The sequence below is a fragment of the Cnephaeus nilssonii genome, assembly GCF_951640355.1.
Source record: "Cnephaeus nilssonii genome assembly, chromosome: 2".
Lineage (NCBI taxonomy): Eukaryota > Metazoa > Chordata > Mammalia > Chiroptera > Vespertilionidae > Cnephaeus > Cnephaeus nilssonii.
In genome coordinates this window covers 24734314-24761529 of record NC_137073.1, presented here as the reverse complement: position 1 = coordinate 24761529, position 27216 = coordinate 24734314, and the positions used below count along the sequence as shown (strand labels likewise).

The 27216-nt window shown below is 41.0% G+C and overlaps 1 protein-coding gene across 2 annotated transcripts in view; it reads right to left on the bottom strand.

The window, feature by feature from the left end:
- Positions 1 to 27216, bottom strand: part of MRTFB (myocardin related transcription factor B) — a 210559-nt gene that overhangs the window by 173417 nt on the left and 9926 nt on the right. For both annotated transcript variants that reach the window (XR_013814782.1, XM_079794277.1), the window contains exon 2: positions 27039 to 27102. The gene's annotated coding sequence lies outside the window, so the exon portion shown is untranslated. The remainder of the gene's footprint in view (positions 1 to 27038; positions 27103 to 27216) is intronic.

Genomic DNA, 27216 nt, shown 5'->3' with positions numbered 1-27216 from the left:
GAAAAATATCTTTCAGGCAAATGGAAATGAAAAAAAAGCTGGGGTAGCAATACTTATATCTGACAAAATAGACCTCAAAGTAAATGCCATAACAAGAGATAAGGAAGGCCACTTCATAATACTAAAGGGAGAAATCCAACAAGAAGAAATAATTCTGGTAAACATATACGCTCCCAATATAGGAGCACCCAAATACATAAAAAAACTCCTGGAGGATATCAAGGGAGAGATTAATAGCAACACAATCATAGTAGGAGACTTTAATACCCCACTATCACCACTGGACAAATCCTCTAAACAAAAAATCAGCAAAGAAACAGCAATCCTAAATGACTCACTAGACCAGATGGAATTAATTGACATCTTCAGAACATTTCACCCCAAAGCCACAGAATATACATTCTTCTCAAGTGCACATGGGTCATTTTCAAAGATAGACCATATGCTGGGTCACAGGCAAAGTCTCTTCAAATTCAAGAAGATAGAAATTATATCAAGCATCTTCTCAGATCACAGTGGCATAAAACTGGAAATCAACTACAATAAAAACAATCCAAAGAAATCAAACACATGGAGACTAAACAGCATGCTATTAAACAAGGACTGGGTCACCAGAGAGATCAAGGAAGAAATAAAAAACATCATGGCAACAAATGACAATGAAAACACAACAATCCAAAATCTATGGGACACAGCGAAAGCAGTCTTGAGAGGGAAGTTCATAGCTCTACAGGCCTATTGCAAAAAACAAGAAACAATGGTAATAAATTACTTAACCCTACAACTCAAAGAGCTAGAAAAAGAGCAGCAAGAAAAGCCCAGTGTAACCAGAAGGAAGGAAATAACAAAGATCAGAGCGGAGATAAATGACATAGAGACCAAAGAAACAATACATAAGATCAACAAAACCAAGAGCTGGTTCTTTGAAAGGATAAACAAGATTGATGGACCTCTAGCCAGGCTCACCAAGAAGCAAAGAGAGAGGACCCAAATAAACAAAATCAGAAATGAAAGAGGTGAAATAACAACAGACCCCGCTGAGATACAAAGGATTGTTACAAAATACTACGAACAACTCTATTCCAACAAACTGGACAATCTGGAGGAAATGGACATATTCCTAGAAAAATATAACCTTCCAAAAATCAATCAAGAAGAATCTAAACAGCTCAATAGGCCAATAACTATGGACGAAATTGAAGCAGTCATCAAAAAGCTTCCAGCAAACAAAAGCCCGGGGCCAGATGGCTTCACAGGAGAGTTTTACCAAACATTCAAGGAAGAACTAAAACCTATCCTCCTCAGACTATTCCAAAAAATTCAAGTGGAAGGAACACTTCCAAGCTCCTTCTATGAAGCCAGCATCACCCTAATACCAAAACCAGATAAAGACAACACAATGAAAGAGAATTACAGACCAATATCCCTCATGAACATAGATGCCAAAATCCTCAACAAAATTCTAGCAAATCGGCTCCAGCAGTACATCAGAAAGATCATACACCATGACCAAGTAGGATTTATCCCAGGAATGCAAGGATGGTACAATATCCGCAAATCAATAAACGTGATACATCACATAAACAAATTGAAAGATAAAAATCACATAGTCATATCAATTGATGCAGAAAAAGCATTTGACAAAATCCAACACCCTTTCTTGATAAAAGCTCTCAACAAGGTGGGAATAGATGGCTCATACCTCAACATAATAAAAGCTATATATGATAAACCCACAGCAAACATCATACTCAATGGACAAAAACTAAAGACATTTCCCCTAAGAACAGGAACAAGACAGGGATGCCCACTCTCACCACTCCTGTTTGACATAGTACTGGAAGTATTAGCCATTGCAATTAGACAAGAAGAAGAAATAAAAGGCATCCAGATTGGAAAAGAACAAGTAAAGCTGTCTTTATTTGCAGACGACATGATATTGTACATAAAAAATCCGAAAGACTCCGTCAAAAAACTCATAGACTTAATAAATGAATTCGGCAATGTAGCAGGATACAAAATTAACGCCAAGAAATCTATGGCCTTTCTATACACCAATAGTGAACTTACAGACAGAGAGACTAAAAAGGCAATCCCATTTACCATCGCACCAAAAAAATTAAGATACCTAGGAATAAACTTAACTAAGGAGGTAAAAGACCTATACACGGAAAACTACAGGACACTGAAAAAAGAGATAGAGGAAGACGTAAACAGATGGAAGAACATACCATGTTCATGGATTGGTAGAATCAACATCATTAAAATGTCCATACTACCCAAAGCAATCTATAGATTCAATGCACTCCCCATTAAAATACCAACGGCATATTTCACAGACCTTGAAAGAACTCTCCAAAAATTCATCTGGAATAAAAAAAGACCCCGAATAGCCACAGCAATCCTGAGAAAGAAGAATAAAGTAGGAGGGATCTCAATACCAGATTTCAAGCTGTATTACAAAGCCACTGTTCTCAAAACAGCCTGGTACTGGCACAAGAACAGACATATAGATCAATGGAACAGAATAGAGAATCCAGATATTGACCCAAACCACTATGCTCAATTAATATTTGACAAAGGAGGCATGAACATACAATGGAATAAAGACAGTCTCTTCAATAAATGGTGTTGGGAAAATTGGACAGATACATGCAAAAAAATGAAGCTTGATCACCAACTTACGCCATACACAAAAATAAACTCAAAATGGATACAGGACTTAAACATAAGACGGGAAACCATAAAAATACTAGAGCAATCCACAGGCAGCAAAATGTCAGACATATGCCAAAAGAAATTCTTCACTGACACTGCCCCTAGGGCAATGGAAGCTAAAGAGAAAATTAACAAATGGGACTACATCAAAATAAAAAGCTTTTTCACAGCAAAAGAAACCATCAACAAAACAACAAGAAGGCCCACTGCATGGGAGAACATATTTGCAAATGGCATCACTGATAAAGGTTTAATCTCCAACATCTACAGGCAGCTTATACAACTTAATAAAAGGAAGATAAATGATCCAATAAAAAAATGGGCAACAGACCTAAATAGAATCTTTTCAAAAGAAGACAGAAGGAAGGCCAAGAGACACATGAAAACATGCTCAACGTCACTAATTATCCGAGAGATGCAAATCAAAACAACAATGCGGTACCATCTCACACCTGTCAGAATGGCTATCATCAACAAATCAACAAACGACAAGTGTTGGCGAGGATGCGGAGAAAAAGGAACCCTCGTGCACTGCTGGTGGGATTGCAGACTGGTGCAGCCACTGTGGAGAACAGTATGGAGTTTCCTCAAAAAACTGAAAATGGAACTCCCATTTGACCCAGTAATCCCACTCCTGGGAATATATCCGAAGAAACTAGAAACACCAATTAGAAAGGATATATGCACCCCTATGTTCATAGCAGCGCAATTCACCATAGCTAAGATTTGGAAACAGCCTAGGTGCCCGTCAGCAGATGACTGGATCAGAAAACTGTGGTACATCTACACAATGGAATACTAGGCTGCCATAAAAAAGAAGGAATTCTCATCATTTGCAGCAACCTGGGAGGAATTGGAGAACATTATGTTAAGTGAAATAAGTCAGTCAATGAAAGAAAAATACCACATGATCTCACTCATTTATGGATAATAAAGAACATTATAAACTTGAACAAAAAGATAGATACAGAGACAGTAAAGCATCAAACAGACTGTCAAATTACAAGGGGAAGGTTAGGGAGAGGTGGGGAAGATAAGAGATCAATCAAAGGACTTGTATGCATGCATATAAGCATAACCAATGGATGCAAAACTCTGGGGGGTGGGGGCATATATGGGAGTGGGGTGTGGGGAGGGCAATGGTAAGATATGTACACATATAATACCTTAATAAAAAAATTGAAAAAAAAAAAAAAAAAAAAAGAAAAAAAAAACAAAACTGAATTTGTAGTCTAAAATCTTCTCTTAAAGTAAACTTTGGATCTAGATGCTCTTATTGGTGAGTTCTAACAAACATTTAAGGAAAAAAATAGTACCAATTCTACACAAATTCTTCCAGATAATTGAACAGGAGGAAATAACTCCCAACTTATCCTTTGAGGCCAGCATTAACCTGATACTAAAGCTAAATAACGACATTACAAAAGGCTATTATGTCCCTTATAGACACAGATGAAAACTTTTTAAACAAAATTGAACAAATCAAATCCAAAAGTATATAAAAGGGATAAATCCATCATGACCAAGTGGGGTTCATCCCAGGATTGGAAAGCTTGTTTACCATTCAAAATACAATCAAGGTAATTTACCATATAGTAAAAACCATGTGATCATCCTAATAAATGCAGAAAAAAACAAAATCCAAAATCCATTCCTGATTAAAACTCTTAGCAAACTAAGAATAGAAGAGAATTTCTGAAATCTGATAAAGGAAACACACACACACTTACAGTATAACATTGGTGGAAAACTAAATTATTTCCCTCCAAGATGAGAAACAACATGAGGGTGTCCACTCTCATCATTTCTATCCAGTATAGTATAGGCTCTTGTTGGTGCAATAAAACATATTGCAAACATCCAGATTAGAAAGGAAGAAATAAACTGTCTTCAGTAAAAAAATGACATGATTATTTATGTAGAAAATCCAATGAACTCTACAAAAGAGCTACTATAATTAATAAGTGAGTTTATCCAAGCTGCAGGATATTAGATCAATATACAAAACTGTTTTTCCATGCTAATAATAATTTTATATTGAAATTTTTTAAAGTATCATTTATAATAATGCCAAAAATATGAATTAGAGATAAATCTCTAAAAGATGTGAAGATCTATAGTTTAAAACACTGCTGAGAGAAATTAAAGACATAAATGGAGAAAAATAGCATGCTCATGATTTAGAAGACTCAGTATTGTTAAGAAATCAATTCTCTCCAAATTGACAAACAGATGCAATATAAGGCCAAACTAAATCCCAGCAGGCTATTTTGTTTAAATAGACAAGCTGATTCTAAACTTCATATGGATATTCAAAGGACCTAGAATAGGCAAACAGCTTGGGGGAAAAAAAGTTGGAGGACTATCATTACCAAATTTCAAGACATTATAAAGCTACAGTAATTAAGAAATGTGGTACTAGTTTAGGGATAGACAAATATATCAGTGGAACAAAATAGTATTATACCAAAAGCATAACTCATAAAAGAACAAATTGATGAACTAGTGGTTAGTGTGCGTCATAGCTACAGGTCGAATGGTCGAACAGTCGGACACTTAGCATATTATCCTTTTATATATATAGATGCTTAACTCAGTCATTAGGAAAATGCAAATTAAAAATGCAGTAAGAGCCCTAGCCTATTTGGCTCAGTGGACAGAGCATCAGCTGCGGACCAAAGGGTCCCAGGTTCGATTCTGGTCAAGGGCACATACCTTGGTTGCAGGCTCCTCCCCAGCTCAGGCCCTGGTCCGGGCGTGTGCAGGAGGCAACCAATCGATGTGTTTGTCTCACATCGATGTTTCTCTCTGTCTTTCTCTCTCTCTTCCACTCTCTCTAAAAAAAAAAAAAAAAAAAAAAAAACAATGGAAAAATATCCTCGGGTGAGGATTATAAAAAGATGCAATAAGGTATCACTAAACACTTATTAGAATAGCTAAAATTAAAAAGACTAACCATACTAACTGTTAACAGAGATGTGGAGCAACTGGAACTCTCATGCACTGCTGGTTGGGAAAGTAAAAGGATACAATAACTTGAAAATAATTTGCTAGTTTTTACAAAGTTAAACATACACCTACTATATGATCCAGCCATCCCACTCCTTAGGTATTTGCCTAAGACAGTGGTCGGCAAACTCATTAGTCAACAGAGCCAAATATCAACAGTACAACGATTGAAATTTCTTTTGAGAGCCAAATTTTTAAAACTTAAACTTCTTCTAATGCCACGTCTTCAAAATAGACTCGCCCAGGCCATGGTATTTTGTGGAAGAGCCACACTCAAGGGACCAAAGAGCCGCATGTGGCTCGCGAGCCGCAGTTTGCCGACCACTGGCCTAAGAGAAAAGAAAGCATATGTCCATACAAAGATTTGTATATAGATGCTCATATCAGTTTTATTTGTAATAGCCAGAAACTGGAAACACCCAAATGGCCATCAACAGTAAATATCCACATTCCTCTGCAATAAAAAGGAATAAACTATTGATATACTCAACATGAATGAATCTCAAAATAATTATGCTGTGTGGAAAAAGCCAGACAAAAAAGAGAGTATATACTATACAAGTCCACTTATATAAAACCCTCGGATAGGCAAACTAATCTATATGACAGAAAGCAGATCAGCTGTTGCCTGGAGATGGAGGCAGAAGGGAATAAGGGTAAGATTACAAAGGGGTACAAAGAAACTTTGGGGGTGATATTTTCATTATTCTTACTGTGGTTGCTGTTTTATGGGTGCACATATGTGTCAGAACTGATTAAACAGTATACTTGAGATGTGCCATTTATTGCATGTTAATTATGCCTCAATAAAACTGGAAAAAATAACTGCCTAAATTTTATAATATCTTTTTTAAATTGCCCCTTTTGCAACAGCACCTGAAAATCATTGTAGCAAAGTAATTGATGTAACTGCCTCAAATACACCCTTTCCTTTAACCTTTACTCTATATAAACACAATTGTCAAAGTAAATTACTATTGGATGGAAAAGTGAACAAACTGGTCTCTCTGGATTGCACAGTGGTCTGTTTACTGGCTTCAAATGAAACCTGAATATTTAGTAAACTACCAGTACTAAAGGCTTGGTCACTTAATATTGAAAATATTATAACCACAAACTGCACTAGAGCAATTCATTAATTCAAATAAACATTTATTATACATATATTGTCTGGCATTGTTGTTAAGTGTTGGATTTCATGCAGAATGCTCAGTATGAAATTACAGAGCCATTCCATATTTACTATGGAAATAATTTGTAAAGTTTTAGTAATTACATTTAAATAACACGACCAAAGAATAACGATGGAAATAAGCTGACTCTTCTAATACAGTAAAAGTTAAAATAATAAATGCTAGTGATAAGATGACTAAAGAATTGTACACTAACAACTTAGAATTCTGGAACAAAGGTATGTCTTGAAAACTAAGTGAATTCAGAACAAATATAAAAAAGTACTTCTATACACAGCTGCAAGAGTGGAACTTCTCAGTGCCAAGTCCTCCAGCAAGGAAAAAAAAAAAAAAAAGATGTGAAAAACTTAGACAGATCCAAAATTATATATATGTAAAATAACCAGAAAGCTTGAAGTAAATTCCCTAAATATTACCATCGAAGACAACACTCTGTTTCACATCATATTCTTTTCTGTTGATTTTAGGGAATTCTATGCTAACCGGACCAAGGGAGGTGATTATACCTGATTAAAGATGTAAGTTTATTTACTTATCTTACCTAATAATAGACAAAGATGTAAATTGACCGTACCTCCGCTACGCCCACAGCCAATCAGAATGAGTATGCAAATTAGAAGGCCAAAGATGGCAGCTGCCCAGCTGCTCCAGGCGCAGAGTGGCCAGCGGGGCAGGACGCCTGCTATGAAAGGGAGGACGGGGGGTGAAGGAATCTACAGGAGTGGAGTACAGCAGCGAAGACAAGACTGAAGACAAGACTGCAGACTCCGGAGTCTGCAGCAAAGATGAAGATGACAGACTCCGGTCAGAGTCTGCAGCGAAGATGAAAATGGCAGACTCCGGCCTGAGTCTGCAGCGAAGCAATGAAGACGAACCGGCCGGAATCTGCAGCGAAGACCAAGAAGGCAGACTCTGGCCGGAGCGAAGGCCTGGGTCCCTGGTGCCGGAGGAAAACCGGTGCTGGAAGCCAAGGGAAGGAAAGCCTATTGCACGAATATCTTCGTGCAATGGGCCTTTAGTCACAAAGAAAATTCAATAGGTCTACATATCTTGCCACAGATGTATAGGACATTGTATAACTTGTCAAGGGTATCTATTTGCAAACATTTTACTATCTTTATTTATACCTGTAGTGGTACTTCTCTTTTAGGCTTTTTCTATAAAAGAATCAATGAACTCATGCAACAGACATAAAATCAAATATCCCTTGTTAGAGATAACTGTTGATAACCTTGTGCTTCAGATTCCCTTAAAAATTGTATTCCTAGGCCACGGGCCCCTGGGTCCGGGTAAGGCCACGCGCCCCTGGGTCCGGGTGAAGCTGGATCCCGGGTCCGGGTGAGGCCACGCGACCCTGGGTCTAGGAGAGGCCACGCGCCCCTGGGTCTGGGTGAGGCCACGCGCCCCTGGGTCCGGGTGAAGCTGGATCCCGGGTCCGGGTGAGGCCATGTGCCCCTGGATCCGGGTGAGGCTGGGTCCTGGGTGTGGGTGAAGCCACGCGCCCCTGGGTCCGGGTGAGGCCGCGCACCCCCTGGGTCTGGGTGAGGCCACATGCCCCTGGGTCCGGGTGAAGCCGTGCCCCTGGGTCCGGCCGAGACCAAACCAGAGGGAGTCGGACCTGCATTACCACCATTTGTCCACCATCCAGAGCTGAGGGATCAGTGCCGACATGTACTCATAAGGAACTGGTGGACATTGATATTGGGTCTCAAAAGAACTGTTGGACCAGAAAGAAACTCACTACAGACTGATTCATTTGCCTGTCAGCATAACTATTATTGCTCGTCTCACATTCAGTTCTTATAAGTATATCTCTAGTGACACATGATTTCGCTCATCTAGGGGAAATGATGAACAACATAGACTGATGAACAACAACAGAACCAGAAACAAGGAGGCATCGATTAGACTATCGGGCCTCAGAGGGAGGATAGGGGAGGGTGGGGGGAGGGGGGAGAGATCAACCAAAGGTCTTGTGTGCATGCATATGAGCCTAACCAATGGTTAAGTTCAACAGGGGGTTGGGGCATCCGTGGGGAGGGGTGTGGGATGGGAATGGGGGGATGAGGACAAATATGTGACACCTTAATCAATAAAGAAATTAAAAAAAAAAAATTGTATTCCTTTAGTAAAATGTTCAGGTTGCCTCTGAACTGTCATATTTTGTGTCCTCAAAGGAACAATTTTACTAAACAATAAGCTTTTAGTGAATTATGACTGACATAATGATCCTCTGTCACATATTCTAAAGACAGCATACCCAAATTCATATCCACATTATAAACCACTGCTAATATTCTAAATATTCAGTAACCTATAACATTCCAGACCACAGGTTCTACAAGCATAGTGTATAAATAGCCTCATTCCTATAGAGAAGCAATAACTATTAAAACAAAAGGTGAAAGCCCGGCCACTGTGATTCACTGGCTGAGCATCAACCTATGAGCCAGGAGGTCAGGGTTCGAGTGTGACTCAGTGGCTGAGCGTTGACCTATGAACTAGGAGGTCAAGGTTCAATTCCCGGTCAAGGCACATGCCCGGGTTGTGAGCTCAATCCCCAGTGGGGGTCTCTCTCATCATTGATGTTTCTATCTCTCTCTCCCTCTCCCTCCCTCTCCCTCTCCGAAATCAATAAAAATATATTTAAAACAAAGATGAAAAACAAACCATAGTACCTTCTGCTTTCATTTTTCAGATTTTAAAAATGAAGGTTCTGTTTTAGATAAAATGGTAAGAAAAGTATACAAAAAGTAGAAGCATTCAACAGCTGATAGTTAACATCAAGTCCACACTACTGATAGTTAACATCAAGTCCACACTATGGAACTTTTCCATCTCACCTCCAATATTTACTTTAATTAAAATAATAAATGACCCTTGCTGCAGTTTGAGTTCCACTCAAACTCGGAAACAAATTTGTGTTTCTTCATGACACCTCCACCACTGTCAATTATTGCCCTACTGTTACATTTCCTTTTGAAAGAAAATATTGTTCTACTGCCTAACATCTACTGGTAATTTATAATGTGGCTGACACTATGCTAAATACTTTATTTTTTTAAAAAAATTTTATTGTTGAAAGTATTACATATGTCCCTCTTTTCCCATTAACCCCTTCTAGCCCGCCCCAGGCTTTTACAACCCCATTGTTTGTGTCCATGGGTAATATAGAGATGCATACAAGTTCTTTGGTTGATCTTTTCCCACCCACCCCTGCCTTCCCTCTGAAATTTGACAGTCTGTTCCATGCTTCTATGTCTCTGGATCTATTTTGTTCAACAGTTTATTTTGTTCAATAGATTCCACATATGAGTGAGATCATGCGATACTTGTCTTTCTCTGGCTGGCTTATTTCACTTATACGCTAAATACTTTATATGCAACATTTCCACTCACCGGAATATTTTACAGCTAAATCGTGTTATTAACCTTAAGAACTTGCCCCAGGTCACAGAGCTATTTCACAGTACATATATAATAGTACAGAGGAAATCCTGAACCCTTTAGCAGTGAGTCTCCCAAGCCAGGCCCCAGTAGGACCACACCTGCCTGCAAGTGTGGACTCATCTAACCACGAGCACTTGGTGTGTACTTACTCTCCAAGTGGTTATTATTCTCTAATTCATTATACGCCTTAACATGGAAGAGAAACAACATCATGACAGGACTAGGTGATACGACAACTTATCTTCCATGCTTTGGCTTTCAGGTACTCTTTGTTATCCTAATCTTGCAAAGTCAGGCAAGGCTTCTTTTGTAAGAAGACAAGACTATTTTAGAGCTATGGGGTAACCTAGCTAGTAGTGTGATTATTACATACTAGTAGCCCGTTTGCACGAAGATTCGTGCAATAGACCTTCATTCACCTGGCTGCCTGCACCAGTTTTCTGCCGGCACCAGGGACCCAGGCCTTGGCTGTGGCCACCGCCTTCTGCCTTTTTCAGGGTCGGGGCTTGGCCCCGGGCGGTGGCCTTGGGCTCGCCGCACCCAGCGTCCCTGCTACCGATCACAGGAGCCGACCCCCAGTGGTTTCCTGCGATCGGTGCAGGCTCCCCGCTGGTGCCCAAGGCCCGGAAAGCCTCGGCCCCTGGGACCCCCGGGAGCGGCGGGAGGGGCCGGGCCATGCCCCCCCAGGTGGCCGATCTACCCCTGGAACCCCCAGGAGGGGCGGGAGGGGCCAGGCCACGCCCCCCCAGGTGGCCGATCGATCGCCTCCTGGACCCCCGGGAGGGGCGGAAGGGGCGGGAGGGGCCGGCAACGCCCCCCGGGTGGCCGATCAACCCCGGGACCCCCGGGAGGGACGGGAGGGGTGGGAGGGGCCCCGACACGCCCCCCTAGGTGGCCGATCACCCCAGGCACCCCCGGGAGCGGCAGCATGGGCCCGGCCACGCCCCCCGGGGTGCCAATGGGCCCAGCCACGTCCCCTGGGGTGCCGATCGCCCCAGGCACCCCCAGGAGCAGCGGCATGGGTCCGCCCATGCCCCCCGGGGTGCCGATGGGCCCGGCCACACCCCCCGGGGTGCCGATCGCCCCAGGCACCCCGGGGAGTGGCGGCATGGGCCCGGCCACGCCCCCCAGGGTGCCGATGGCCCCAGGCACCCCCGGGAGCGGCGGCATGGGTCCGGCCACGCCCCCCCCGGGGTGCCGATGGGCCCGGCCACGCCCCCCGGGGTGCTGATCGCCCCAGGCACCCCGGGAGCGGCGGCATGGGCCCGGCCATGCCCCCCCGGGGTGCCGATCGTCAGGAGCAGCGGCATGGGCCCGGCCACTGAGCACCGCCATCTTGATCTTCTCAACGGCGGATATGCCACCTGGAGTCCCGCCCCCAGCCTCCTGCCGGCCCAATCGTGGGCATAGCGGAGGTGCGGTCAATTTGCATGTTTCTCTATTATAAGGTAAGATTCAAACAATTCTGATTTTAAATCATATCAGTGTTTATCGTATAAGCAATAAAGTATACAAATATAACAAACAGGCTACATGAATAATTTATCCTTCTCCCCCGCCTCCCAAGATTTGCCATTTCATTAATGACAGCATGGCACAGTGGTTTCAAATGATGCTCCTGGAGCCTCTGCAGGGTGACAGTCCAGCCTCCACTGCCCTCTGAAAATATACTGGGGTTTCATGAATAACACACTCAGAAAATAAGTCTACAAATGCCCTAGCCAGTTTGGTTCGGTGGAGAGAGCATCGGCCTGCTGACCAAAGGGTCTCGGGTTTGATTCTGGTCAAGGGCACATACCTCAGTTGCAGGCTCCTCCCTAGGCAGGGCCCTGGGCAGGGTGTGCAGAGGAGGCAACCAATCGATGTTTCTCTCTGTCTTTCCCTTTCTCTTCCACTCTCTCTAAAAAATCAATGGAAAAATATCCTGGGGTGAGGATTAAGAAAAAAAGAAGAAAAAAAAAGTCTACAAACCACACAGTTCCCAAACCCTTATCGCATTTCTGTACACTATTTTGCCATCTTTGAGATTTAGACTACAATTTAAATTCAGACTTTCCTAAACACTGGAGCAAGAACTGGTTAACTAGCTTTTGCCTTGTTTGTCTATCAATGACTATTCAGCAGAGAACATAAAATTCGTCAGCTACTTCAACTACAGAAACTACAGTTAAAGCATATTAGGAATGTCTAATTATATACAGAATACATATATATTACTTATAATCACTTATCAGATTCTTTATAACTGCTAGGCAACACATTAGCCTAAATTCTACACACACTTAAATAGAAGTGCACTTCAATTGTTTTATACTTTTCATGTTTCAAACAAATTCTTCTTAATTAGACTAAATCTGGGTAGAGATAAAATGTTTGGATTTCCCCCTATTATTTAATGCTCCTTTTTCAATTATATTTATCAGTCATACAAAAATCAAATAAGCGAAAGACCGTGTATGTGAAAGTGATCTTGTCGCCTTAGGTAGTACATTAGAGGAGGGACCCTGACAAGCCCAGAAACCAACTCCAGGAGGATTCAGGCTCTTTCCTCAGGGCCCCATGTTTACCAGGCTGTGAGAGCTGCTTACTCCCTCCCTGACATCTAGGCTGTCACCTTCTCTCTTTTGAATAATACTACCTTTGAAGAATTAGTAAAGAATGAAGCTAACTATCTCCTAAGAATAAAATCATTTCTGATGCATTTTAACTATATTTTTCCAGGAGCTAATAAGAATGCCTCCAGAAATCAACATTCTTTAATTTCACCTCTGATTTCAAAAGGGATACAATTTGCAGGGGTCTGGGATCTCAGCATCGAGATTTTTCCATGTAATCATGTACTAAACTAATTTATGCAAGAATTAAATATATCTTATGGTAATTTCAAAAGTTGAGATGCTATAAGCTACTCAATTTGAGTTCTTAGAAATGCTCTATTGTATTACAACTTGCTAAAAGACACTGACCTGCATTTGGAGTCAGGCAAATTTAGTAGGAGTTCTTTAGCAAAAAAATTAAATAATTGTTAAAAAATGGTTCACATCTCTGCTGCAGGGGGGGAGGGGGCTAGGAGGAAACTAAGACACTAAAACATATGCAATTTACTATAATATCTTGTCATATGGCAGGGTGTTAGGATGAGAAGTGTTCAGCCTACAAAAGTAATACAACTGTATTTATGCCTTAAAATGAAAACAACAAAAACCAACTTCTCCCAAGTGTGAACATAATATTACTACTTTATATAAAGATGACCATGTTTTTCTCATATTTAAATAACAAATATTATGGCATATCCAAAGTACCAGTGGCTTGGTTTCCTGAGTACAGAGGGAAGACAGAGCTAGAAGCACATTTACTTCCAAATTAAAGGGTAAAAAACGAAAGTCAAATTCCATTTCTAGACTAGTGTTCCAATAGTTATTAAGAGATCAGAATCAGGAGTCAGATTTCAAGATGCCAAGATTTGAAATCTATAATTCATTTTATTTTTATATAAAAGATGAAACTAAGATAACATCTGCTATTCAAAATACAAAATTTAAGTCTGGACGAGAATTAAATTCCTACTTTTAAGGTAAACTTCCAGTCCTTTCTATTCACAAATAGGACTTGATTTATTAAGTTCCCTGCTTTGTATCTTCAGAGTTGATCAAAGCACATTTTCTTAGTACAATCTGTATTGTTCCAAGTGTTTTATAAACATCTTTTGTGAGAGTTTACAGGAGTGATCTGAAATCATATCCAAGGTCTCATCCCATGAGTCAGTTATTCTTAAAAGGAAGCAGAATCTGTCTGTATCACCTTTATTTTCCCATCTATCCAAATCTAATTCTAATCTGTCACAAACTTTAAAAAAAAATAATTGGCAGGACTGTCAGTAGGTAATTACTGGCATTAAATACTAGGCAGTGCAAAGAAAAAAGAGAAAAGGTAATTTCATTACCTGCACATAAAAATTACAGATCTACACGATATCTAAATTTCCAGTCCCTTAGCCAATAAGGACAACACTCGGGCTTGTTTACCATCTACCCCTACACTGATAACTCCCAAGTCTGTATTTCCTGTCCTCTCCTGAGACACAAACTGTCCATCTAGCTTCCTGCTGGAAATGTGCACTTGAATTCATTAATTCACATCAATATTTACTAAATACCTACTACTGCCAACTAGAGTATGCTAGGCTCTGGAGATTGATAGCAAAGAGAACAGACAGTTTCTGCCTTGAGGGGCTTCTAATGGTAAAGGAAGCCAAACCAATCAACAAATCATAAAAATGGGTAACATACAAATTGTGATAGACCTATGTCTAGGCTTGTCTAAAACGGAACTTTTATTCACTGAATTCTGACCTACTTGCCCCTAAACCCTTATTCTTGGATGGTATCATTACAGGTTACCAAAGCCACAAACTTGGGAGGCATTCTTGACCCCCACTTCCTCCTCCAATCTTCTCAACCTCTGGGTCTGGTCTGTATTTCCAGAGTAGATGGACAGGGTTGGCTCCACCCAGAACCTTTCCTTCACTTCTTTTGGGCACTCCCAATGTGATGCTGGTAGAAAGCTTCCACAAAGACCCCAATGCCTAGTGAAGGCACAAAAACCCAAAGCCAAGAGAGCCCCTGGGGTTTTAAAGAGTATAGCTGGGAGGGAGAAGCTCTTTCTTCCCCTTGATTGGAGAGTGTGAAGATGGCTGCTACTCTGTGGAAAAACCTGAGAGAACAGAGATAGAAGAAAGAGCCCCTGTGATAACAAGTACCACTTCTAATTCCCAACATCACTGGTCTCTGCAGCATTTTCATTTTTTTGTGTGACCTTCTCCAGGAATCTTCCAATTAATCTCTCTTTTAACTTAAGATAGTTTGAGCAGGGTTTCTGTTACCTGTAGCTAGGATTCCTGACTAATACCTACATGTTTCCAGCCTGTTGTCTAATCCAACTCAGCCACAAATGCCCTAGTTCAGGCCCTCATCAACTCTCACCTGGACTAGTGTAACTGTGTAATGGGTCTTCTGTGTCATCCTGTCCCTTGCACCCAGCATCCATCTATAGTAACCAAAGTGACATCACTCTCCCACTGCCAGACTCATCACTCTCCAGCCAAACAACTGTTACTCCCTGCCTCAAATTTTATGCTGTGGTTATATGAATCTACTAGAGGCCTGGTGCACGAAATTCGTGCACAGGGGGCGGGGCATGTCCCTCAACCCAGCCTGCACCCTCTCCAATCTGGGACCCCTCGAGGGATGTCCGACTGCCCGTTTAGGCCCGACCCTAACAGGATAGGGCCTAAACGGGCAGTCGGACATCCCTCTCACAATCCAGGACTGCTGGCTCCCAACTGCTCACCTGCCTGCCTTCCTGATTGCCCCTAACCGCTTCTGCCTGCCAGCCTGATCACTCCCGTGCCAGCCTGAGTGATGCCTAAACGCTCCCCTGCCAGCCTGTTTGCCCCTAACTTCCCTCCCCTGCAGGCCTGGTCCCCCGCCAACTGCTCCCCCCTGCAGGCCTGGGTCCACTGCAACTGCCCTTCCCTGCAGGCCCGGTTGCCCCCAACTTCCCTCCTCTGCTGGCCTGGTCACCCCTAACTGCCCTCCCCTGCAGGCTTGATCGCCCCCAACTGCCCTCCCTTACAGGCCTGGTCCCTCCCAACTACCCTCCCCTGATGGCCTGATCCCTCCCAACTGCCCTCCACTGCTGGCCATCTTGTGGCAGCCATCTTGTGTTCACATGGGGGCAGCCATCTTTGACCACATGGGGGCAGCCATCTTGTGTGTTGGAGTGATGGTCAATTTGCATATAACTCTTTTATTAGATAGGATAGAGGCCTGGTGCACGGGTGGGGGCCAGCTGGTTTGCCCTGAAGGGTGTCCTGGATCAGGGTGGGGGTTCCCCTGGGGCGTGGGGCAGCCTGGGCGAGGGGCCTGTGGTGGTTTGCAGGCCGGCCACGCCCCCCGGTGACCCAACGGAGGCCCTGGTATCTGGGATTTATCTTCTATAATTGAAACTTTGTAGCCTTGAGTGGAAGCCAAAGCAGGCCAGGGCAGACAGAAAGCTCCATCTCCGGGGCAACTCAAGCCTCCTCTCTCTCCAGCTCTGTGGCTGCCATCATTTTTGTTGTGATTTATTTATCTTCTATCATTGAAACTTTGTAGCATTGAGTGGAGACCTGTGCCGGCAAGGGCAGGCGAAAAGCTTGGCTTCCTCCATCGCCGGGGAAACCCAAGCCTCCCTCCTGCTCTCCATGGCCGCAGCCATATTGGTTGGGTTTATTTGCATATTTGCTCCTGATTGGCTGGTGGGTGTAGCGGAGGTATGGTCAATTTGCATATTACTCTTTTATTAGATAGGATTTGAACTTCTGCTTAGACACACACATACACACACACACACGGCTTCTGCTTAGACACACACACACACACACACACACACACGGCTTCTGCTTAGACACACACACACACACACACACACACCATGCTGAACTAATTAGAACTAAAGAAATTAAACTGGTTTCTTTAGGTTCGCTTCTAGGCATCAAAGTCATCACACCTATGTCAACATTTTATTACATCAGTAATCCTAAACATTATTGCTATAAGGTATCTGGTGCCAGGGAACATGGCAAACACAGCAGCAAGTAACCAGAAGAGAGAATCACAGACCCTAACAGAAAGTTCTGATAGCTTATCCATCTTTGTGGACTGAACACAAGTCCAGGCATCCTTGCCCAGATGGAGGAGAGTACTCCCTCCTCTCCTGCATACCTCCTCTGTGCATGCTACTAGCATGGCATGCGAGCATTTGTTTCTTAAGGACAGGGCCATGTTCCACTCACCTCTGGATCCCCAAGCCCAGTCAAGTTCACAGAATGATGCTTGCATTCTGAGCTAGGCAGAATACTGAAAAGTCGTTTTTCTAATTTAAAAAGGTGGGGGGGGGCACACTGGTTGTTAGATTAGAAAAACTGGTCTTTTCACATTGAATTAGATGATAATATTTGATAAAATGAAAGATGTTTCATACCTCTAATCCCCTATATAGTTAACTAGCTGACCACTCAATTTTGCACCAATTTTTTAAATAGGAGAAATAATGAATGATTTTTAAAGTTACACAGAATTTCAAACAGGGAGAAGACTGCACAAACAACCAAAGAATAAATAAATTGAACTTCATAAAAAATAAAAGCTTTCTGCTTCAAAGAACAACTTTAAGAATGGAAGGAAATTTTTACACTTCATTTATCTGACAAGAATGTGTGTGTACATGTGTATATCCAGAATAAAGAACTATTACATCTCAACAATAAAAAGACAACCCAATTTTAAAAATGGAAAAAGAATTTGAACAGGTATTTCTCTAATAAAGACATATGAGTGGCCAATTAGCACATGGAAAGATGCTCAATATCATTAGTCATTAGAGAAATGCAAAGCAAAACTGCATGAGGATAACACTTCACATACCCATTGGGATGGCTATTATAAAAAAACAAACACCAAGAAAATAATAAATGTTGGCAAGGATATGTAGAAATTGGAATCCTCTAACATTGCTGATGGGAATGTAAAATGATGCAGCCACTTTGGAAAACAGTTCTGTAATTCATAAAAAAAGTTAGGACATAGAGTTAATCATAAAACCCATCAATTCTACTCCTAGGTACATATCCAAGAGAAATGAAAACCTATGTCCTCCCAAAAACCTATACCTGAAAGTTCACAGCAGCATTATTCATAACAGCCATAATGTGGAGACCATCCAAATGTCAATAAATGGGTGAATATCCATGCAATAGAATATTATTCAGCAACAAGAAGAAATGAAATTTCTGATACATGCTACAACATAGATGAACCTCACAAACATGCCAAGTGAAAGAAGCCAGACACAAAAGGCCGCATATATTGTGTGACTCCATTTATATGACAGGTCCAAAACAGGCAAATCCATAGACACAGAAAGTGGTTTCCAGGGGCTAAAGAAAGGGAAGAATGAAGAGTGACTGCTAATCAGGTATAGGGTTTCTTTTTGGGGTGATGAAAGTGTTCTGGAATTAGACAGTGGGGATCAGTGTACAACTCTGTGAATATATTAAAATCCATTGAATTATATTCTTTAAATAGGTGAACTTTGTGGTATGTGAATTATGTCTCAACAGAGCTGTTATTAAAAAAAAGTGACTAAAAAAAATTATACAGTGACACCTCTGTGCAGTGGCCTGGTTAAATCATTCTGCCTACTATAGGATAACCTCCTGTAAAAATATACAGAGTCTGTTCAAATGAAGAAACAATTCCTTTCTTTTCCTACCATGAAATCCTTACAGTGACCAACCATAAAATCAAATCCAAAGTAAAAAGAGAAAAGAGCAAGAGCACACAATTTGCAATTCCCTGGCAGGTATGAAATGAACCAAAGATCTGCACAAAGAAAATGTTTATCAGAACTGTTCACTTCCCTTTGATTACACAGATATAAACAAGTCAAAATCCTTTTTAACTCACGAGAAAATGTGCCAGCTTCTTTATTAGCAAAGAGCAAGGAAAAACAAGCATCTCTTCTATAACAAAATTAACATCCAACAGAAGATCTGTTTGTACTTGGCCGTCATGAACCTTTCAGCTCAGAGCACTGTTAAATTAAACAAGCCTATGTTGTATTGAACACAGCGAGCCAGACACCCTGGCAGGCTCCTAAACTTCATCAGTTAATGTTGAAGAACGATAGAAATAAAGAGGATGGTAGGAACGATGGTGATGGTGATGGTGATGACAAAGTAGCTTTATCTTCATTCTGTCCAACATTTCAATTATCTACAATATCAGAAACATTCTAGCAACTGTGAGACCCCTTTCTCAGTCAATGTACATAAGAAGAGAACATGGACTTTGGAGCCAGAGAGATCTGGATTCAAGTCATTCTTTTTTCTAACCTACTTAAGCTGTGTACCCAAGGACAAATTTCATAACCGAGGCCTTCTATTCTCTAAAACCAGCGTGACTTGTTGTATTGACTCGCTGTGTTCAATACAACATAGGCTTGTTTAATTTAACAGTGCTCTGAGCTGAAAGGTTCATGAAGGCCAAGTACAAACAGATCTTCTGTTGGATGTTAATTTTGTATCTGTCCTCTTTTTAGAGTTGTGAAAACTAAATGAGGGAATGCACACACACAGTAGAGGCCCAATGCTCAACATGTATGCCCTACCATAAAAACCCTCACTGCTCTCAACTCTTTCAAGCACATACTCATTTTAGAGCTTATATCATCGTATAAGTAACTGACATCAGCCATCCTTCTTCTACCCCAAGGATATCTAAACAACTGAAAGATTCTATGAAGATTTCACATTAAATAAATTATCCCCCTTCCTGAAGAACTGAAGGTGGGAAAGCCATCAAGAAAGTCTGTCTTAAATGTCTTAATTTAGGGCATGACACAAAGCATTCATTCACCTAAGAAGTATTTAAAAGCACTTAACTAAGAGAGAGACACCAAGAGAAACAATTACAGAAAATGCATATTTTTCAGTGCAATAATTGGTAACCTTTCCATTAACATTGATGCAATCCTATATAATAAAAGCCTAATATGCAAATTGTTCCCTCGATCAGGAGTTCAACCGCTCGCTATGACGTGCGCTGACCAACAGGGGGCGGCGCGGAACATGGCAGGCATCAGTGATGTGGCACTGGCAGTGGGCAGCAGTGTAGGTGCTGCCAGCCCAATGGGTCCTGACGAGAGTGGAACCACAGTGGGATGGTGGAGCAGGTGAGTGGGTGGCACCAGGCCAAGGCGGGAGTGAGCATGGCCTGATAGTCCTGCCAACTGCTCCGCAGATGGCGACCAGCAGCAGCAGCGGGAGCCTGATGACTCAGGCGGAGGGGGGTATGCAGGGTCCTGGAGGCCCAGGTGCTGCCCAGGGCCCAGAGGTCAGCTGGGACCTGCCCTTCCACATCAGACACTCACGCTCTGACCAATAGCCAGGCCCAGGGACTGCACCTGTGCACGAATTTTGTGCACCAGGCCTCTAGTCTGATTATAATTTCCAAGTGTCAGTAATCAGTTCTCAAAGTAAAAGAAAAAGGAAGTGGGATGGTTTCAAGCACTCCAGAAAAGATGTAGGAGGATATCCTTTGCCAATGACAGCAATTAATGTTTGAGTGACGGCTGCTGGAACATTCAGACTAAAAAACCATATTACATTAGAATACACTGAAATCTATTTAAAACAAAACTTACTGGGTTTGTCCTAACCGGTTTGGCTCAGTGGAGAGCGCGTCAGCCTGCGGACTGAAAGGTCCCAGGTTCAATTCCGGTCAAGGGCATGTACCTTGGTTGCAGGCACATACCCAGTAGGAGGTGTGCAGGAGGCAGCTGATCAATGTTTCTCTCTCATCAATGTTTCTAATTCTCTATCCCTCTCCCTTCCTCTCTATAAAAAATCAATAAATTAAAAAAAAAAACTTCCTGGGATTAATATACACAAACACAACCCTCACCATGAATTATGTGTCCTCTCTGAACAAACTGGAATGCAGGAAAAACTTGCATGATACTCCCATTTTGTCATTATAATATGATACCGGGGAAATGATGGTGTTCAGCCATACTCCCATGTTAAAAATCTTTTTAAAGAGAGTATCTAACAGCAGTAATAAGCAGAGCCAGACTTCTCTGCCCAGCTCCACACACATATCCATCATGCCACAACACTAAGCAAAGCTTCCAGAGTTAGGAAGGACAAAAATTTCTCAAAGGAGGATGGGACAGTCAGAGTCTGAGAACATCCCTAGGGAGTTTCACTAAGCCCTGTGCTCTCTATGGAACTTGTGACCCAAATCTACTGTTCTCCATCCCTTTTTTCTATAACTCTACCCTTAACACTCTGAGTTAATAAGACCTCTGTGAGAGACCTACTCAGTTACAGATACTATAGAAGTAAGCCCAGTGTTGGCTTTGCTAGGGATCTATTATCCTCTGTTTATAAGCACTTAAAATTTTTTTCCTTCCTACTGCAATTCTATACTCTCACCCTAATCATACGAGTTTCATCTAAATATTCTGCACCACAAATTTTGTATATGAAGACAGAACTTCTCCTCCATCCAATTTTCCAATCAAATTACCACTTACACTGCCAGTCTAAATTTTAAGCTTGATGACTAAAATAGGAAAAAACTATTACAAATGCACAAAATCCAACTCACTAAATACGTAACAATATCTTAAAATCTGTTTGTTTTTTTAAATATGTTTTTATTCATTTCAGAGAGAGGAAGGGAGAGGGAGAGAAAGATAGAAACTTCAATGATGAGAGAGAATCACTGATTGGCTGCCTCCTGCCCTCCCTCCCCCACTACTGGGGATCAAGCCTGCAATCTGGGCATGTGCCCTTAGCAGAAATTGAACCATGACCTCCTGGTTCATGGGTCGACACAACAACTGAGCCACACCAGCTGGGCAAAATCTATTTTAGTACAGTATAAAAAATGTTTACAAATGCAGCTAAGAGAAATAAATGATAGTCTTTACTACTGGTAGTAATTCCTCACTTTCCAGGAATATTTTTAGAATTAGGTTTAAAGAAATTAACTCATCAGTGTAATGAAAGCTACCAATACACAAATTCCTATACTGCCATAGAAAAGAGATTAAAGAACCCAAAACTGTGGTTATTTTAGAAAACAAATACAAGCTTATACCATTAGCCACAATATCAGAGGGAAAAGTCTAGGAAATCTCATTAATTTAGGTACAACTAAAAATTCAGTAATTTCAAGTCTGCCTACATTTAACTTCGGACTTTTTTAAAAATATAGTCCAAAGTTAATATAGACTGCCTCCTGCATGCCCCACAGTGGGGACTGAACCTGCAACCCATGCATATGCCTGATGGGGAATTGAACCGGGACCTCCTGGTTCCTAGGTCAATGCTCAACCACTGAGCAATGCCAACTGAACTGGACTATTTTTATGTTGTTGTGTTTTTTTTATGTTTATTTGTTTGTTTTTAGGGAGAGAGGAAGGGAAAGGAATAGAGAGACAGAAACATCGATGAGAGAGAGAGACATTGATTGGCTGCCTCCTGCAGGCCCCCTACTGGGGATCAAGCCAGAAACCCGGGCATGTGTCCTGACTGGGAATTGAACCCTGGAACTTTTGGTCCATGGGATGACGCTCAATCCACTATGCCACACCTGCCAGGCTGGACTATTTTTTAAGGAAGAAGTTGCTAAGCAAATTAAAACACAAATAAAAATTGCTAAATTATTAAGTCAATTTTTAAAATGTTACATGCAAATAACAAACTAGCTCATGCATTCCTTATTAGAATCCCATATTCCAGTGGAAACAAAATGTATGAGACAAGCATCCACAATATTTCTAAAACATATTAGAGTCCTGACCGATATGGCTCAGTTGGTTGGAGTGTCATCCCTACATCAAGAGGTGGTGGGTTTGATTCCCAGTCAAGTCACATACCTAGGTTGCAGTTCCATCCCTGGTCAGGGTGAGTATGGGAGGCAACTGGTCTATATTTCTTTTTCACATCGATGTGTTTTTTTATTCTCTCTCTCCCTTTTCCTCCCTCACTAAAATCAGTGGAAACTCATGTTATCGCGTGAGGGTTAAAAAAATGTAGTAGATAATTTTTCCATCTTCTCTGTTTATTTTGGCTGTGAAAAACTGGTGTAGGAGTCAGAAAGCTTAATAGGCAGGCTATGGGACAAATATTTATATATTCTCAATGGCTGGCAATTCATATTTCTACTTCTATTTAAAAAAAAATTTAATCTTTATTGTTGAAAGTATCACATATGTCCCTTTTTTTCTCCCATCGATCCCTTCTAGTCCACCCCTACCTCCCACCCCAGGCCTTCTCCACCCTACTGTTTGTGTCCATGGGTTATGCATATATGCATTCAAGTTCTTTGGTTGATCTCTTCCCACCCACCTTCCCTCTGTTTCTACTTCTATTTTTTATAAATACAACTCAATTTCTCTCTATTATAACTAAAAATATATTTTGGGGAATTCACTTTATCCTTGTCTTCAAAAACATAACTGAAAAAATACTTGGTCTATAATGGGAAATATAAACAGGATTCCTTAATAAGATCTAGTACCTTACCTAGTTTAGATACTACTTTGCCCTTTACAGCAACAACAAAAATACAAATGAAAAAGAGTATTTAAACTACAATAATGTATATGAGTCTGAAAAGAAATGAGATATAGTCCAAATCAATAATCTAAACAAAATGTCACAAAATTTTAAAGTATCAAGTGTCACTATAACTATGTACGCCTATATTTACGAGCATTTAAAAATCACAGGTGCTAGTTTTTTTCTCCAAGGAATTAAGCTTCTTAATTAAAATTTAAGATACTTCTCTTTTACATCTTAATTCTAATTCAATGACAATATTTACCAATCACTTACTCCTTCAAAAATGGTTTGTGTGTCTATCATGTATGTTCCAGATATCATATGAGTTGCTAGATGTAAGCTGGTAAATAAAACACTCTTGGTCCTGGCCTCAATAATTTTAACTTGGACTTAAAAGCACTCACATGGAATGCAACCTATATTAGAAGAATATGCATTTTATATCTAGGGAAAAGATAAATTACTTTTTAATTCCCACTTGAGGATATGTTTTTATTGATTTTTTTTAAAGAGAGAGAAAGGGGAAGAGAGGGAAAGAACATCAATTGGTTGCCCCTGTACACACCCCCAACTGGGGATTGAATCTACAAGCTAGTTTATGTGCCCTAACTGGGAATCGAACTGGCAACCTTCTGGTGTTTAGGACAAAACTCCAACTGGCTGGGGTGGGAAGAGATGTTTTAATTGGTTTTTATTGAGTCAAAGAACAAAGAGTAGGTCAATGGTGTGTATAATCCTATTTGATCGAAATAAAATCTAAAACAAACATAAAATTAGAGCCCACATTCATATCAGCAACAGGCAAAATCCTTTGGACAGATGAGACTCAACGTCAATATTCATAGGTTTACATGTGAAAGCATATTCACTTAGTTCACGTAACTCAATAATATTCCATGATCACCCAAGTTTGTAAATCCTATTCAGTATGCTTTTCTGCAACTGTACCCATGTTTGAAATCTATTAAGAAGTTGAAGTTTTTAAAGCTCTACTATAAATAAAGAACAGGTATTGCTCTTTATAGAAGGAAACTTTCAGTACCCAAAACAATTAGTGTCAATAATTTAAAAATATTTATGAGTTAGGGCTGTGGTCAGCAAACTGCGGCTCGTGAGCCACATGCGGCTCTTTGGCCCCTTGAGTGTGGCTCTTCCACAAAATACCATGGCCTGGGCGAGTCTATTTTGAAGAAGTGGCGTTAGAAGAAGTTTAAGTTTTTAAAATTTGGCTCTCAAAAGAAATTTCAATCATTGTACTGTTGATATTTGGCTCTGTTGACTAATGAGTTTGCCGACCACTGAGTTAGGGCAATAGACTAAAAACAAAGAACACAACATATTTGAACATTGTCATCACATTTAAAGTCCAAGAGTATCTCACTTACACATGAGAATCACAGATACATTCTCAATAAGGAAATTCTTCATGTAAATAAATATATCAAACTAGGCCCGATGCACGACATTCGTGCACTGGAGGGGGTTACCTCAGCCCGACCTGCGCCCTCTCGCAGTCCAGGACCCCTCAGGGAATGTCCGACTGCCGGGGAGCAGGCCTAAGCTGGCAGTTGGACATCCCCCGAGGGGTCCTTAGTGATACCACAGAGGCAGGAGAGGCTCCCACCACTGCCACTGCACTCACCACTGTGAGCCCGGCTTCTGGCTGAGTGGTGCTGCCTTGGAAGCGGGAGAGGTTCCTGCCACCGCCACTGCACTCGCCAGCCATGAGCCCGGCTTCTGGCTGAGCGGTGCTCCCCCTGTGAGAGCGCACTGACCATCAAAGGGCAGCTCCTGCGTTGAGCATCTGCCCCCTGGTGGTCAGTGTGTGTCATAGTGACCGGTCGTTCCGCTGTTTGGTCTATTTGCATATTAGCCTTTTATTATATAGGATGAAAGAGGTCTTTGAAAACATAAGTTTATTTTAGGCAAAAACCTTGCTATCTCAAAAAGGTATCATTTTTTTTCTCCTATTGACTGGAGAAAATTAAAAAGATTTAAAAACTCAGTGTGAGCAGGGGTATGGAAAACATGACCCTCATGAACTTTGCTGGGGTCAGGATGAGGTGGGAGGGTGGTGGTAATAAATTGTTAGTCTTTACAGAGGGCACTTTAGCCATATGCATCAACATTTAAAATGTGTAATATTTGACTCAGCACCTGTATGTCTAAAAAATAAATGAGTAAGTATACAACAACGTAAGTACAGGGTTGATCAACACATCATTAACTATTATCTCTTAGGAACAAGCTAAATTTTTGTTGTCAAAGGAGTGATTAAATAAATTACCTTGCCTCAATGGCATGTTAGGTAGCCAGTAAAATAATCATGTATGATTATGCATGTCTTTTACAATCATGTGTAGAAATATACAAAACATATTGTTGCATTAAAAAGACCATCATATATAGTATAAACCAATTTACTTAAAGATTTGTATGTAAATACTTATTTTACAGATAAATTCCTAAAAGTATGTTCACCAAAATACTAATGGCAGTCATTTCTGGGTGGTAGAAGTTGGGTGTTTATTTATGTCATTATGTTGTTTTATACTGATGGAAGGTTTTTCTCATTATTATAATAACAAAATACAACACCTTTTCATTTAAGAAAAATAAGTGTTGCCGAAACCGGTTTGGCTCAGTGGATAGAGCGTCAGCCTGTGGACTCAAGGGTCCCAGGTTCGATTCCGGTCAAGGGCATGTACCTTGGTTGCGGGCACATCCCCAGTAGGGGGTGTGCAAGAGGCAGCTGATCGATGTTTCTCTCTCATTGATGTTTCTAACTCTCTATCCCTCTCTCTTCCTCTCTGTAAAAAAATCAATAAAATATATTTAAAAAAAGAAAAATAAGTGTTGTTATGTTATCAGAAGTGACTTCAAATCTCTTCAACTCCCTATTTAAAAAAACAAAGCTACAACTGAATGTTGTAGATATAATCACCAAACAGCTTATGGATTTCCACCTGCTAGCTCTCCTTCTCGGTAGCATGCCCTCAAACAAGAAGATAATGAGAATTTAAATGATTTTATTCAAACAGCCCACCTTTCTGGCATCCACCTAAGAACCCCAGGTGGCCATGAACTGAAACACTCCTAAAGCAATCTCCCTCTTACATCTTAAGAAAACAGGCTGTGGAGAGAAATTAAAAACAATAATAAGCCCTGGCTGATTTTGCTCAGTGGTTAGAGTATCGGCCCGGGGACTGAAAGGTCTCAGGTTCGATTCCTGGTCAAGGGCACTTATGGGCACATACCTTGGTTGCAGGCTCCCTGGCCTAGATAGGGGCACCATGCGGGAGGCAACCAATGGATGTATCTCACTTGGATGTTTCTCTGCCTCTCTCTCCACCTCCTCCCTCCCTTCCACTCTCTCTAGAAATCAATGGAAAAAATATCCTCAAGTGAAGATTAAAAAACAAAACAAACAAAAAACAATAATAAGAAATAAGGGTTCTTTACAAAAATTAAATCATAAAAAAACTTACCTCAGTCAAATATTTAATTATATTCTTGTCTTACATTCTCTTTATTAGCACCTTTATTGTGAACCTGGAAAAGGGGGAAAAAAGTGAAAATTACTTTTTATAGAACACCTACTTACATGCCAGACAGGGTGGTCAAATAAAGCCTCCTGGAGAACATGAAGTCTGAGATAAATTGGAA